We start from the raw sequence: 13,968 nt of genomic DNA, 5'->3' as shown, positions 1-13,968 counted from the left end.
AAATAAAAGCCTTCGCATACTTGTGTGTAGAGTAAGCACTCAATAAATGTTGACTGTCCCTCAGAAAATTAATAAAAGCTACATTATATCCCATACCAAGAGTGTGCTGAAAATATTCCTTAAAAATATAATTCATAAAGTAACTGCTAGGAGAAAAATGAAATGCCAAAATAAATTCAATTCAATGAAGGCAGAAATACAATTTTTTTAAATAGATTGAAAGATCATACTGAGGTTGTCATGTAAATCAATCTGCCCCAAATCAAAGCATGGAAATGTTCAATATTATTGATATTGGACTATTAAAAATAACATAGTAATGGTTCAGAATGTTTAAACTTTTAACCAAACTTGATCCAAAAAAGGTTGTAGGCAATCCTTGTTAAAAACCACAGGCTCATCACCAGTATTCTATAAGGTCAAAGCTATGTTTTCCATGAGGATTCATTAATGGTTCTCTCAATAATACATATGCTTACATAAAAATCTTAGCATAAAGCAGAAAAAAACCCACATCAAAATTACAGCTAAATTACAGAACAACCATCATTGAGAATTTCCTGAAGTCTAGCTGACTTGAAGCCCTACAAATAAAGACATACAGAAGAAGCCACCTCAAGACTAATAGGTAGAGCAGAGACTCAGAGCAAGCTGGTCCCATAACTGCATGTGACCATTAAAAATCAGGAGGGATATCTCAGCTGTGAGGTCCCAACCAAAGGAGTGAGGAGTCCCAGCTCCACACCAGACTCCCCAGCCCAGAGTTACAGTTCCAGAGAAGCCCCCATAATTTCTGGTTGTGAAAACCAGCAGAGATTGTGGATGAGTGAAATGGAGGGGCCTGGAGTCTCAGGAGCTCCTCTTAAAGGGACCATACAGAGACTTACTCACTGTCAAGGTTGCTGGCTCTGAGTTCCAGCACTGGAGCAGAAGCTGGAGAGGTGGCAGGGAATATGGCGAGAAACTGAATTAATTGGCTGCAGGATGAGGGTTGGAGGGATGGCTTCCTCCTGGACCAAGGATCTGGCAGAAGCCATTGTTTCTTTGTTGAGTCCTCTCTTTTCCCTGAATGCAGAAGCAGGTGGCCATCAGATCTAAGTCTCCATCAAACTGACTGACAGCACTCATTCACCATGCCCTGGTGATCCTAAAACCCTGCTCCACCCAACTTTCAGGCATATCCAAACCACTTCCAGGGGCTTTTTTTGTACAAACTGCCTGCCTTGGCTTATGCTGCAGACTTTCCTAGGGTCTCTCAAATGTTCTCAGAACCCATACAAGCAGCATCTGGCTTCAGCATGTCCCATACATCTGGCTGAGCAGCCCTAAGTCCAGCACTAGTGGCAGCAGGCATTGGTTTATGACTTGGCCTCTCCAGGCACTTTCAAGCACCTCATGGGCAGTGGCATCTGTGGGTTGCTTTGTGGCTCCTGTCAGGTGGCTGGACCCCCAGGGAGGAGGGATGGGCTGTTACTGAACTTGATCTGCAGTGGGTCCCCTCCCAGGTGGCCCTGGGGCAGGTGTGCCCAGTGTCCAGCTTCAAAATGAGCTGGAGCATCACCCAGCCACCTCAAAAGATGACACATGCAGATTGGGGCAGGCACCAGAGTCCAGCCAATGCAGATCCTGCTCTGTAGGGTCAGCCCCTGCACCATAACTCCTCCACTGTAGTCACAGCCAGTCCTCACAACCAATGACTCTGAAGGTCAATCCCTCTCACTAACATGCACAGCAATCAAGACTCAACTACAACAGCATGGAATATACAACCCACACTAGGGACATACCTGCAGTGCGCTGCTCAGGGAATCAGGAAGCATGCACCACTGAGTCCCATAGGACACCTACTACATAAGGCCACTCTGCTAAGACCAGGAAACATAGCAGCCCTACCTAATATATAGAAACAAACACAAGGAGGCAGCCACATGGGGAGACAAAGAAACGTGTCCCAAATGAAAGAACAAAATAAAACTCCAGAAAAGGAACTAAGCAAAATGGAGACAATCTACCAGATGCAGAGTTCCAAACACTGGTGATAAGGATGTTCAATGATCTTAGGGAGAACGTCAATGAAGAGATAGGAAACATAAAAATGGAGATAGAAAGCATAAAAAAGAAGTACTCAGAAATAAAGAATATAATCATGGAAATGAAGAATACATTAGAAGGAATCAGCAGTAGATTAGATAAAGCAGAGGATCAAATCAGAGATTTAGAAAATAAGGTAGCAGAAAACACACAATCAAAACAGCAAAAAGAAAAAAGAATCCAAAAAAATAAGAACAGTTTAAGGGTCTCCTGGGACAACATCAAGTATACCAACATTGGCATTATAGGGGTATCAGAAGGAGGAGAGACCAGAGAATTGAAAACCTATTTGAAGAAATAATGATGGAAAACTTCTATAACCTGGTGAAGAAAATGGATATTCAAACCCAGGAAGCACATAGAGTCCCAAAAAAAGATGAACCCAAAGATGCCCACACTGAGACACATCATAATTAAAATGCCAAAGGTTAAAGTAAAAGAAAGAATCCCAAAGGCAGCAAAAGAAAAGCAGTTAGGTACCTGTAAGGGAGCTCCCATAGGACTATGAGCTGATTTCTCAATAGAAACTTTGCGGGCCAGAAGGAATTGGCACAAAATAGTCAAAGTGATGAAAAGCAAGGACCTACAATCAAGATTACTCTACCCAGTAAAGCTTTCATTTAGAATCTAAGAACAGATAAAGAGCTTCCCAGATAAGAAAAAGCTAAAGGAGTTCCTCACTACCAAACCAGTAATATAAGGTATGTTAGAGGAACTTCTTTAGGACTGAAAAAAAAAAAAGATCAAAGATATGAATAATAAAATGGAAATAGCTAAATACCTATCAACATTTACTTTAAATATAAATGAATTGAATGATCCAATCAAAAGACATAGGAGGGCTGAATGGATAAGAAAACAAGACCCTTACATATGTTGTCTACAAGAGCCTCACTTCAGATGGAAAGACACACACAGACTGAAAGTAAAAGGGTGGAAAAATATGTTTCAGGAAAATGGAAACAAACAAACCAAAAATACACAAGCTGGAGTAGCAATATTAATAACCAGACCAAATAGACAAACAAAGGCTATAACAAGAGACAAAGAACGACCCAGTTATCCCACTTCTGGGTATTTATCTGAAGAAACCCAAACCACTACTTCAAGGGGACATGTGCATCCATGTTCACTGCAGCATTGTTTACAATGGCCAAGATGTGGAGGCAGCCTGGATGCCCACTGATGGATGAATGGATAAAGAGGAGGTGGTACACATATATACAGTGGAATATGACTCGGCCATGCAAGGGAATGTGTTCTTGCCATTTGCAGTGGCATGGATGGACCTGGAGGGTATTGTGCTGATTGGAGTATGTCAAACAGTAAAAGACAGATGCAATGTGATTTTGCTTATATGTGGAATCTAAAGAACAAAATAAACAAACAATACAAAAATAAACTCATAGATACAGATAACATTTTGATTGTTGCCAGATGGGAGAGGGTTTGAGGGTGAGTGAAAAAGGGTAAAGAATTAAGTACAAATTGGTTGTTACATAGTAGTCATGGGGATATAGGGTACAGCATAAGGAATATAGTCAATAATATTGCAATAACTATGTATGGTGTCAGATGAGTACTAGATTTATTGGGGTGATAGATGGGAGGGTGTTTGGGAGACAAGGTAAAAAAAGTGAAGGGGTTAAGAAGTACAAACTGGTAGTTATAAAATAGTCATGGGGATGCAAAATAAAGCATAGGGAATATAGTCAATATTATGGTAATAACTAAGTATGTATAGTGCCAGGTGAATACTAGACTAGTCAGAGGGATCATTTCTTATATAAATGTCTAACCACTATGCTGTACCCCTGAAATTTCTATACAATAATGTTAAATGTCAACTGTAATTGAAAAATTTTAAAAGGGGGAAAAAGGTGAAGGGGAATAAAAGGTCCAAATTTCCAAGTATAAAGCATGTAAGTCATGAGATGTAACGTACAGTAGGAAATATAGTCAATAATATTGTGACAGCATGGTGAGGTGTTAGATAGTTGCTGGATTTATTATAGTGATCACTTCTTTAGGTATATAAATGTTGAATAACTATGGTGTACAACTGAAACTAATATAATATTGTACATTAGCTATATTTTAATAAAACTCCTTTAAAAAATAGAATAGAAAAAAAAGCACCCCTAGAATAAGTCAGATTTGAGGTTGTTGCTACAAATATTCAAGACTAACTTTTCCCCAATTCTATTTCATATTAAAAAATATAAGGCCTTCTATAGCTTTTATGTGTGCCCCCTCCCATCTTCCAAAAAATATTTTGGATATTTATGGTTTGTTATAGTCTAAAATAAATTGTTTTAATATTTTTCCTTCTATTGTGTTGTCGGAAAAGTCATGACGTATTTTTTCTGTTTTTCATTACAAAAATGCATTATGACTTTTCCAACAACTCACTAGTATTAGCAACTAAGTGCAATTTCAGAGATATTTCATCCTTATGTTCCTAATTCATTTGCAATTAAAATGATTTAAAAAGTAACTTTTGAAGTTTTTAGAACTTTTTCCCCATGAAGAAAGGAAGGTTGTGATTTGCAAAGAAGGCATGAACTTGAATATTTAAAAGTTTAAGTTAGGTTTAAAATTTCAACCACAAGAACATTCACTGGGCTTTGAACTCAGAGGAATAAACTCTCAAATTTTCTGTATCTTACCTGCTAAACTTACCTGCATCATGTTATGAATCTTAACAAATAAATTCAAGCCTCTGTAAAGGTGAAAAATGATTGGATATTGTGAGAGCTGGAAAATTATGCTCTAGATAAGCCCATCGCTAATCTTTGGGGTATAGGAGAGGGCAGGATTACACTTCTAAGAAACAGAGCTGAACACAAAAATGTACCTTCTATAAACCCACTGGCACCACCTGTACTTTCTCCTGAGTTCTGACAAATATTAAGATCTAAGTTCTGGTGCATTCCCAAGCCATGTGGCTTTCCACTGGTGCATCCTGGAAGCCAACTCTCCCCTAAACAGTTGAGATTCCACAAAAAGTTATCAAAAGCTAGATCCAAGTACACTTTGTACAACACTTATGCTTGATTTCATTGAAGCCAATATTGGATTCATCTTAGACCATATGAATAAAAGTGAAGGTCACGGTGATCTCCAGAGAGTTTCTGATACTGATTCATCAGTAAAACCATTAGTATATTTCTGAGAAATGGCCAGATAGACTTCTACCTTTAAGAGGGACCTGAGTCCAGAGCTGAGCTACACCAGAAGAGCTCTCTGACATCTCTGTACCTTGCCTTCTGCATGGCCCGTATCTCCCTGATTGTTCCAGGGCAGCAGAAGATACAGAAATAGCCTGATGCCCTGGAAACTCTGCACAGTGGCCTGCCACAGGGCTTTTCCTGGCCTGTGTGGGGAGGTGGGTGAACCCTACATGACTGCTGTCATTATTCAATGCAGGAGGAGAAAATAGTAACAGTTAAGTGCTTCACAACATGCCCTACTGTTTATACCAACTTCTGCCCTCCTAGTTGCCTTTAAGGGCCAAGGTTGGGAAAAAGTTTATATTTTATGCATAGTAACAGCCATCACCGACAAACTAGGGAGGGCAAGGAGTGTGGTGGAAAAGACACTGGATTAAAAGTCATAAGATTTGGTTTTAGCCACAAACCAATTTTGTGACCTTTAGTAAGTCACACAAATTAAGCAGTTCCCAGTATTCTCATTTGAAAAAAAACTTAACCTGGTGATCCCTTGGTGTTCTTATGTCTGTATAAAAGTACAGCTCTGTGTTTGTAAGTGGTGGCACGAGGGTCATTAGGAGTTACAGAGAGCATCCTTTACTAACGCATCAATTATTTTCAGTGAAAGGATAGGCTGTGTTTGTACTGTGCTGATATTAAATTTCATCCAATTTCTTGGTGTTTTAATTCCATGAGAGTGTGGAATTTGTGCTTCTGGGTATATAGATAGATGAGCTGTGTTAGGTCACCCTGGAAAAATATCCCGGTTGCATTTGACAGTGGCCATAAGTCATGGGGGATAGAGTCCAGTCGGTTCATCTCATGTCATACTTGAAAGATCATTTGTGCATTTGTGCATTTATGCTTAAGAGAGCTGACTCAGGAATGCTGTGACAGCTTCTAACTTAGAATTTTCTTATTTTCCTGGATTTCTGTCTCCTTCTTAATGGTATTTTAATGCAGTTTTGTGTTCAATTATAATAGTGTTGCTAAATACAGTAGGTCTGATTCCACAGAAGAAGAATAGTTTTTTCAAAATCAGCATTTTCCTGCTGATTTGCCAGCTGTTTCAATAAATACTCATCTCCCAACTTCAAATGCGTACATTGCACTCTTACTAAATATAAATGCCATCCACAGATACTGTATTCTGGCTTTTGAGTTCTTAAAACCAAACACAAAATCTGCACTATGAGAGAGTCCTCTCTTAACCGCGTGCAGGTGATTTTGCTTACTCAGGTGTTATAAAAAGTAATCAAGGGGAAAAAAAAGAGTAATCAATGATTGTTTTTTCAGGTCATTTCTTCCCAATATAAACGTCTAAGTACCAGTGAGTGAATTAGCACCTCCTCTTCTAGTTTCGTCATCTCTGCTATTTCTACCTCTAACCTACAAGGATTGATGAATCAGGGTAACTTAAATTTATAATAATAATAACAATAATAATACCACCATGTTGATACCATACCTGTTTTTTCAAAAGGACTTTTGGCTTGCCTGGTGTGATGGGATCTAATGTACATTAGACTTCAAGCATAAATTTTTACTTTTAGACACATAGAGCAATAAGATATATGGGTTCAATGTAAGGAACAGACATTGTTAACAATAAACTAAAATGGTACTAAGTAGTGTTCTCAAAATAAATTTTGTCCTTTTATACACTAATATAGTAATAACCCTGCCTAAGATCAGCAGGAACATCAGACTATATTTCCAACCATACATTATTCTTCTCACAGTCCTCATTGAGTTGTATGTGTGCATTTTTCTTATTTTTAACCACCATTACAAGAAATACAAGCAATTAAGCCTTTCAATATCTCCTAACAATAGTAAAAAGGCAGCTCTAGTAATTGCACTGAGCATATTTGTTGGTATTTGGATTTAGAAAAATACTAGCTGGTCTTTTACTTGACAGAAACTAAAGCTGGAGAATTGTTACAGAAACAAATGCAATTCAAAAGCAAAGTCACTTCGCTAAAAAAAAAAAAAATTATGCACATCTATGCTTCTGAGTAAACATTTGTATCCAATAGCACAGTCAAGTTAATTAGAAGAAAGTACAAATTGTTGGGTTCTTAGGTAGCAGCCCCTGCTGGTTGATTCTTGGATTGATAACAATCCTCTATGGTAACCATGTCCACAAACCTCACGCTGACTATTTTCCAATCAAACTATTTCTTTCCCACACCTTTGAAAGATGAGAAAAAATGTGAGGCCCTAAGTTACTGAGCCTGGCATACTGCGTTCTCAGACACATAGGTGGCCAAGAGCAATTGGCCAGAAAACGCTCTTATTTGGTAGCTTGTTTTCACAAGATGACATTAGTGGCCCACCCTGAATTCTTGATACACAGACTATCTACACATAGCACCAATTTGAGGGAGCAAGTAGGCTGAAGGCAAACAACCAGGTATTGACTAGATTTGGCCACTTCGGGTTGTTGGTTTTGTCAAAATAACTGGCCATTTAAATGAATTCAATCATTTTTAAAATCAGTTTGTGGATGCAGACACAGCCACAGTCTAACATAGTTGACATTCTTTTCCTTGCAGCTGGAATTAGAAATTAGACACTTTTTTAGACTCTCAGCCATTCATAGCCCATTTTCTTTGCATACTTTATGGTTTGAGATTTCTAAAATAAATCTTATATGCAAAGTTTGATGTAAAATGTTTTAAGTCAATGTAATTGGAATTGTTTACAGTATTTTCTATGACTTTTATCAGATGATCATCATAGTTACACTAAATCATACACATTGGAGACACTCTGGAGTTTGAGATGAGATGTACAGATAAAACATCTAGTTTAGTATAATTTTTACATTTTATCCAGAAATTTTGGCACTACAAATAAAATCTGTGATTTGAAGAAGAGCTGTCTTTCTAACTGTTACCAAAAAATCACTAATTAGAAATGCCTCTACTTTGTGAACCATTTACAAAGCAAGTTTATTAATTATACCCATTGGAATGTAAGCTCTCTGAGGGCAGGAACCTCATGTTTCTCATAGTGTGTGCTCAATGCCTAGAGCAGTGCTTGCATGCACCATGCCTCCACCAAATATATATTATGTTCAGGCATTTCATAAAATTTTATTATGTGCATTCCAAATGCCATGGCAGATCCTGGGGTCACCAAGCAAAATATAAACTTTCTGTAATAAAAAAGCTAACTGTCCAATAAAAAGTGAAGAGTCGATTGCAGTGTGAGCTAAACATGAAAGGTGTCAGAGCATAAAGGAGAGAACACTAACCTGGAATAGGGGAATCAGGAACTGTACTCATAAATAAGTTTTGTCTCAGGTAAGATTTTAAAGATGCACAGAAATAATCAAATGAAGGAGTAACAGAACAATGGCTAGAGAAGTATGTAGGGAACTAATTGTTACAAGGTCATGTGAACTCAGTAAAAAAATCAGACTGTAATTTGAAGGGAACAAAATCACTAAGAGTTTGTTTTCAGGAACATGGTGTAAAATAAATAAGTTTTAGAAAGCTTGTTAACTGCAGTATGGAGAATGGGTTGGAAGAACCTCCGAAATAATCTACTTGGGAAATGATGCAGATCTACAATAAGGTAGCTTTGGAGCTGGAAATATAATACTTAAATGCATTTGAGAGTTATTTGAGAAGTAGGGTGGAAAGAATTGAGACATGAGTTTAGGGATGGGATGAAAGTGTTGGTAGAGCTAAAAGTGATTGGCTTGGAAGACGGGGTGTATGGTAATGCCATACAACAAGGTAAAAAATGTAGGACAAGGAGACGTTTACCAGAGGTGGTTGCTTGGAAAGAATCATAAAATTAATTTGGAGCATGTTGAACTTAAGGTACCAGTGACACACAGAAGTGGACACATCCAGTAGAAAGTAAGATATATGCACGTGATGCTGAGCAGAGTGATATAGAATAACAGAAGGGACTTGGAAGTCATCAACATACAGATGGAAATGAAGTCATAAGAGAAGATGGGATCATGAGAAGACAACTGAGGAGGGAACCTTGAAAAGCACCAACAAATAAGAAAAACCCGTGAAAGAGAAGCAACATACCTAAGAATTATCAAAACTTTAAGAAAAGAGAACATACAGGAAAAAAGTGAGAGAAATATATTTTAAGAGAAATAGATTCACTGTCAAAGTGATATTGAAATCAGATAAGATGGAGACAGAAAAGAATATTGAAAATAAAAGTCTCTCAGACTCGGCAATTAGGTGGTTATTGGTCAGCCATGCTGAAAGAGAACAGTGCAACCAGTAGCCTGGAAAATAGAGAGGTTAGGAAGTGAAGGACAGATAGACTCCTTTTTATAGACATGGCTAGAGCATGAAAGACATTCAGGAGCTTATAATGCATAAAAGGTTTACAGAGCAGCATTTTAGTTTTTATCCATGATTATTTGCATACTCATTTATTTGCTCCAATATTGGATAGGCTTAACAGAGTATAATTAAAAGAATGGGGCCTCTAAGTAGGTATAACTTGATTGGATTCAGGTCACAAGGAATGTTACTAGCACTGCATGGAAAAGAGGCAACATTTTCTGTGAAATATTCATTTCTGTGAAATGAATTGTGTGTGGGTATAGATAAGCTGGTGGTCGGGGTGGGGGGCTTATGGCTTCCATTTGATCTTTGAAGTTGGACTGATGATGGAGTAGACACACACACACACACACACACACACACACACACACACACACACATATCCTGGCATATGCTGGTGAAAGACAGAGTATGTATCTCTATATCTATCTATCTATCTATCTATCTATCTATCTATCTATCTATCTATCATCTGACATAAGTAGAAAACATAAGTACAGTGAGTGAAGCGAGTGACATTGAGCAATTACTGCTACCTGGTTAGAGATAATGGATATACATTCAGATGTTGGAGTTAATTATAGTCGCAAATTAATTAAATAAACCATAATAATATGTTGAATATTCTCAAATATATGCATTTCAGTTCATGTCCACATCTCTGAGCTTTAGGGCCCTAGATCTAAACACTTCCAAAACATCTGTAAGTTCCCCACCTGTACGGTTCTTGACACCAATGAGCCAAAAACTAAATTCCTGTATGCCCTGACCATCTTCCTTTTCACACCAAACTCTTCTCCTTATATATTACCTTTGCAGGAAGCGACATAATATTCAATTTGGACAGTGGGTATTTGCTAAAAATCTCTTGTTCTTTTACAATTATCTTTTCAGTCATAAATTCTGATAGTTGTACTCCTTAAGATCTATTTTTTCATCTTTAATAATATTACTTTCATTCAGGTTCTCATTTTCCTTTACCTAGACCATTGAAATGTCAATTTATTCAGCAAATTATTTATTGATTATCTATCCCATATCAGGCTCTTGATGCTGGAGGTACAGATGAAAACCCTTGTATCTCTTGAGTTTACATTCTAGTGGGAAGAGATAGAAAATCAAAATGAATATAACAAACAAGTAAATTCTATAAATATTAAGAAATGATAAATGCTATCTGAGCCCTTCATTTTGATCTATCACCTGCTATGTTGCTGGCTTTGGCTTTCTAAAATGAAACTTAACTATATCAGGTACCTACTGTCTCCACACTCAGATTTCTTAACACGGCACTTAAGACTGCACATGAACTGACTCTGCTCAAATATCAAACTTTATCCTTTCCCATCTTTTGACACCTTGTCTCATTTTTAGTAAACTATTTGTCATTCCTAAAGTTCACCACAATGTTTTATTGGGTTGTCAGAAAAGTCATGACGCATTTTTGCAGCAAAAAACATAGAAAAAATGTGTCATGACTTTTCCGACAACCCAATATATCTCTTGCCTATGCTGTTTAAACTACTTAGATCTCAATCTTTCTCCCAGACTTCCTTTCTGGATGAACGCATGGAAAAACTTAAAGACTCAGCTCATGGCAACTACTCTCTGAAGGCTTTCTGATAGTCACAGACAAGGGACATGTGAGACATCACTGTCCCCCATGTTTCCCAATGCCACCCCATGCCTATTTCTAGCATTCTAATTACAATATTGTATTGAAGTTTTTGTTACAAACTGCCTTTCTACATTAGTTCTTAAGCCCCTTAAATGCAGCAATCATCTTTGTGTTGCCAGTATCTAATAAAGTATTTGTCATAAGGGATGCACTAGATTAAAATTTGCTAAATGAATAAATGACTCTATATTGAAGAGTTTAAAATTGTTACAATTAGGGCTCTGTGTTATAGTCAATGAAAAAATTAATCTTTCTAACAATTATTCAAATTACCTCAGAATATAATAGTCATAGCTTACATTCAAAGTCACTTTTTACATGACAGGCACTGTCCTGACCACTTTATAGGTATTATTCTATTTAATAATACAAGAACCATAGGAAGTAGGTGTTACTATTATTTTTATTTAAGGATGAGGAAATTGAGACACTGAGAAGTTAAGCAATGCCCTGCAGTTTGACTTCAGGAGCCAAGTTCTGCGCATTTACATTCTAATGTTTTCCCCCACTTAATTACCCATTATATTTATTCATAGATGTTCCCCCAAATTTAAAGATGATAATTAAAATTAAATTTAAAATTGATGATAATTAAAACTAAAAATGAAGACGAAATGGGTGAAGGTGGTCAAAAGGTACAAACTTCCAGTTATAAAATAAATAAGTCATTGGGATATAATGTACAGCATTGTGACTATAGTTTATAATACTGTATTGTATATTTGAAAGTTGCCAAGAGGGTAGATTTTAAAAGTTCTCATCACAAGAAAAAAAATTATAATTATTTGTGGTGATGGATATTAACTAAACTTATTGTGGTGATCAATTCACAATATATACATATATTGAATCATTATGTTGTACACCTGAAACTAATATAATATTATACATCAATTATAGCACAATAAAATAATAATAATAAAAATAATAAAAGTAAAAATAAAGATGATCTGAGAACTATTTAAATAACTGATTTATGTGATTGATGGAGATTACCATATTTGGCTCCCAATCCTCATTTGAGCCTCACCTCAAATTTACATCGAAGGTTAAAACTGTCATGTCTTCAATTACTTTTATTAAAAGCCTTACATTTATCCATCATTTACATATGGTTTGTCTAGAGCTATTCTTTTCAAATTAGGGTAGGTAAGTATTTTGACATAAGATAATTTTATGTAACCCCCAATTTTTAAGTAAAATATATGTTTCTTATTATTCAGAGATATTGTCTTTATAGACACAAAATTTTACTGAATAAGGATATATGCATGCATTTAAATATGAAAGTACTTCATTGCATAGTTTTAAATACATAGAACACTCCTCTTTAAATAGAATTAAATAATTGCACATGAATGCAAAACTGTTATATTATATTTATACTTCTAATTGCAGAAGCTGGAAACAGGCCTAATAACTTTTTAGTTATAAAAAAATAACATATTTATGAAAGAATTCATTCAGCTCTTACTTCTGTTAACCCCTGCATGGGCCTCAGCTAGGCATAGTCCTGGACATAAGAAGGGAAGAAAAACCTTTCTTTACATTCTACTTTTTCTTACCATGTAAAGTCCTGAGCAAGACTGTGAAAAAAAAAAAAGTGAAAATAATCTTTGTCATCATAATCTTGTTTGTTCTATTCTCTTCTTGGGAACAACAAATAAGATTCCACCATGGGAGAATTTTAGGCACCAAATTGATAGCAATCATGATATGGGGTCTTTGGGAGGATATTGAAATTTAATCTGAAAACGAAGACCTTTCATTCAAAAATAAAAATGACGAGTGAAACAGAGAGAAGCAGGAAACCTATAGCATATGAAAACAGACACAGATGCAACAGACAGGATCTACTATGCTTGCTTTGAACATGGATTCTGGGAGAGTCCTGGTCAGACTGAATTTTGGAGAATATGAATACATAAAACACATTCTGTTCTCCTTAAACTTGAATTCACTGCTTAGCATCTTTAATTGTTCTTATTATTAAAGATTTTATGGTTAATTGTTTTCAACACATGCATGTTTTGTCCCTTTTGGTAAACCATAACTCTTAAAACTCAAGGTTGTATCTTAGCCATCTTTGTACCTTAATTGTATAGTGTAGTGTATGTTTCATAATAAATGCTCAATTAATTTGTACATAAAGTGACTGGATAAATGAATGAATATTTTAGTAGTGGTTTTTCTATACTCGAGTCTGTTTAGTAATTTATGACTTGAGCATGGTAGCTTTGAATATTCACCCTAATCTTATGGATTTTGCGGCAGTGCCTTTTAAAATGATGGCCTTGCCAATTGCTTACCTCTTCCCTGAGAACTGTCTCCCACAGAGCACAGGAGCTCCTTTTGATGGTTTTATTCATTCTTCTTGAACTTATGATTTGTCACAGATAATTGATCCAGGAATAGTTACCTGATTTAACTTGATCCAATCAGTCTCTCTCAGGATGTTTGGTAGATAAAAACCCTTACTTCAATCAAGAGTCATTGGAGTAAATTCTTACTAATAACATTCTAGAAAGAAAAATTTACAAGCTTCTGCTGTCATAGTTTTCCTTCTTTCAATTCCGGGTCATTTAGTTATTTTCTCAAATTTCATAAGCTGTTTTTCTAATCTTCCTCTAAGTTTTCTCTTAAACTAGCCAGAGAG

Source organism: Hipposideros armiger, unplaced genomic scaffold (assembly GCF_001890085.2).
Source record: "Hipposideros armiger isolate ML-2016 unplaced genomic scaffold, ASM189008v1 scaffold_57, whole genome shotgun sequence".
NCBI lineage: Eukaryota > Metazoa > Chordata > Mammalia > Chiroptera > Hipposideridae > Hipposideros > Hipposideros armiger.
Note: the sequence above shows the minus strand (reverse complement) of the source record.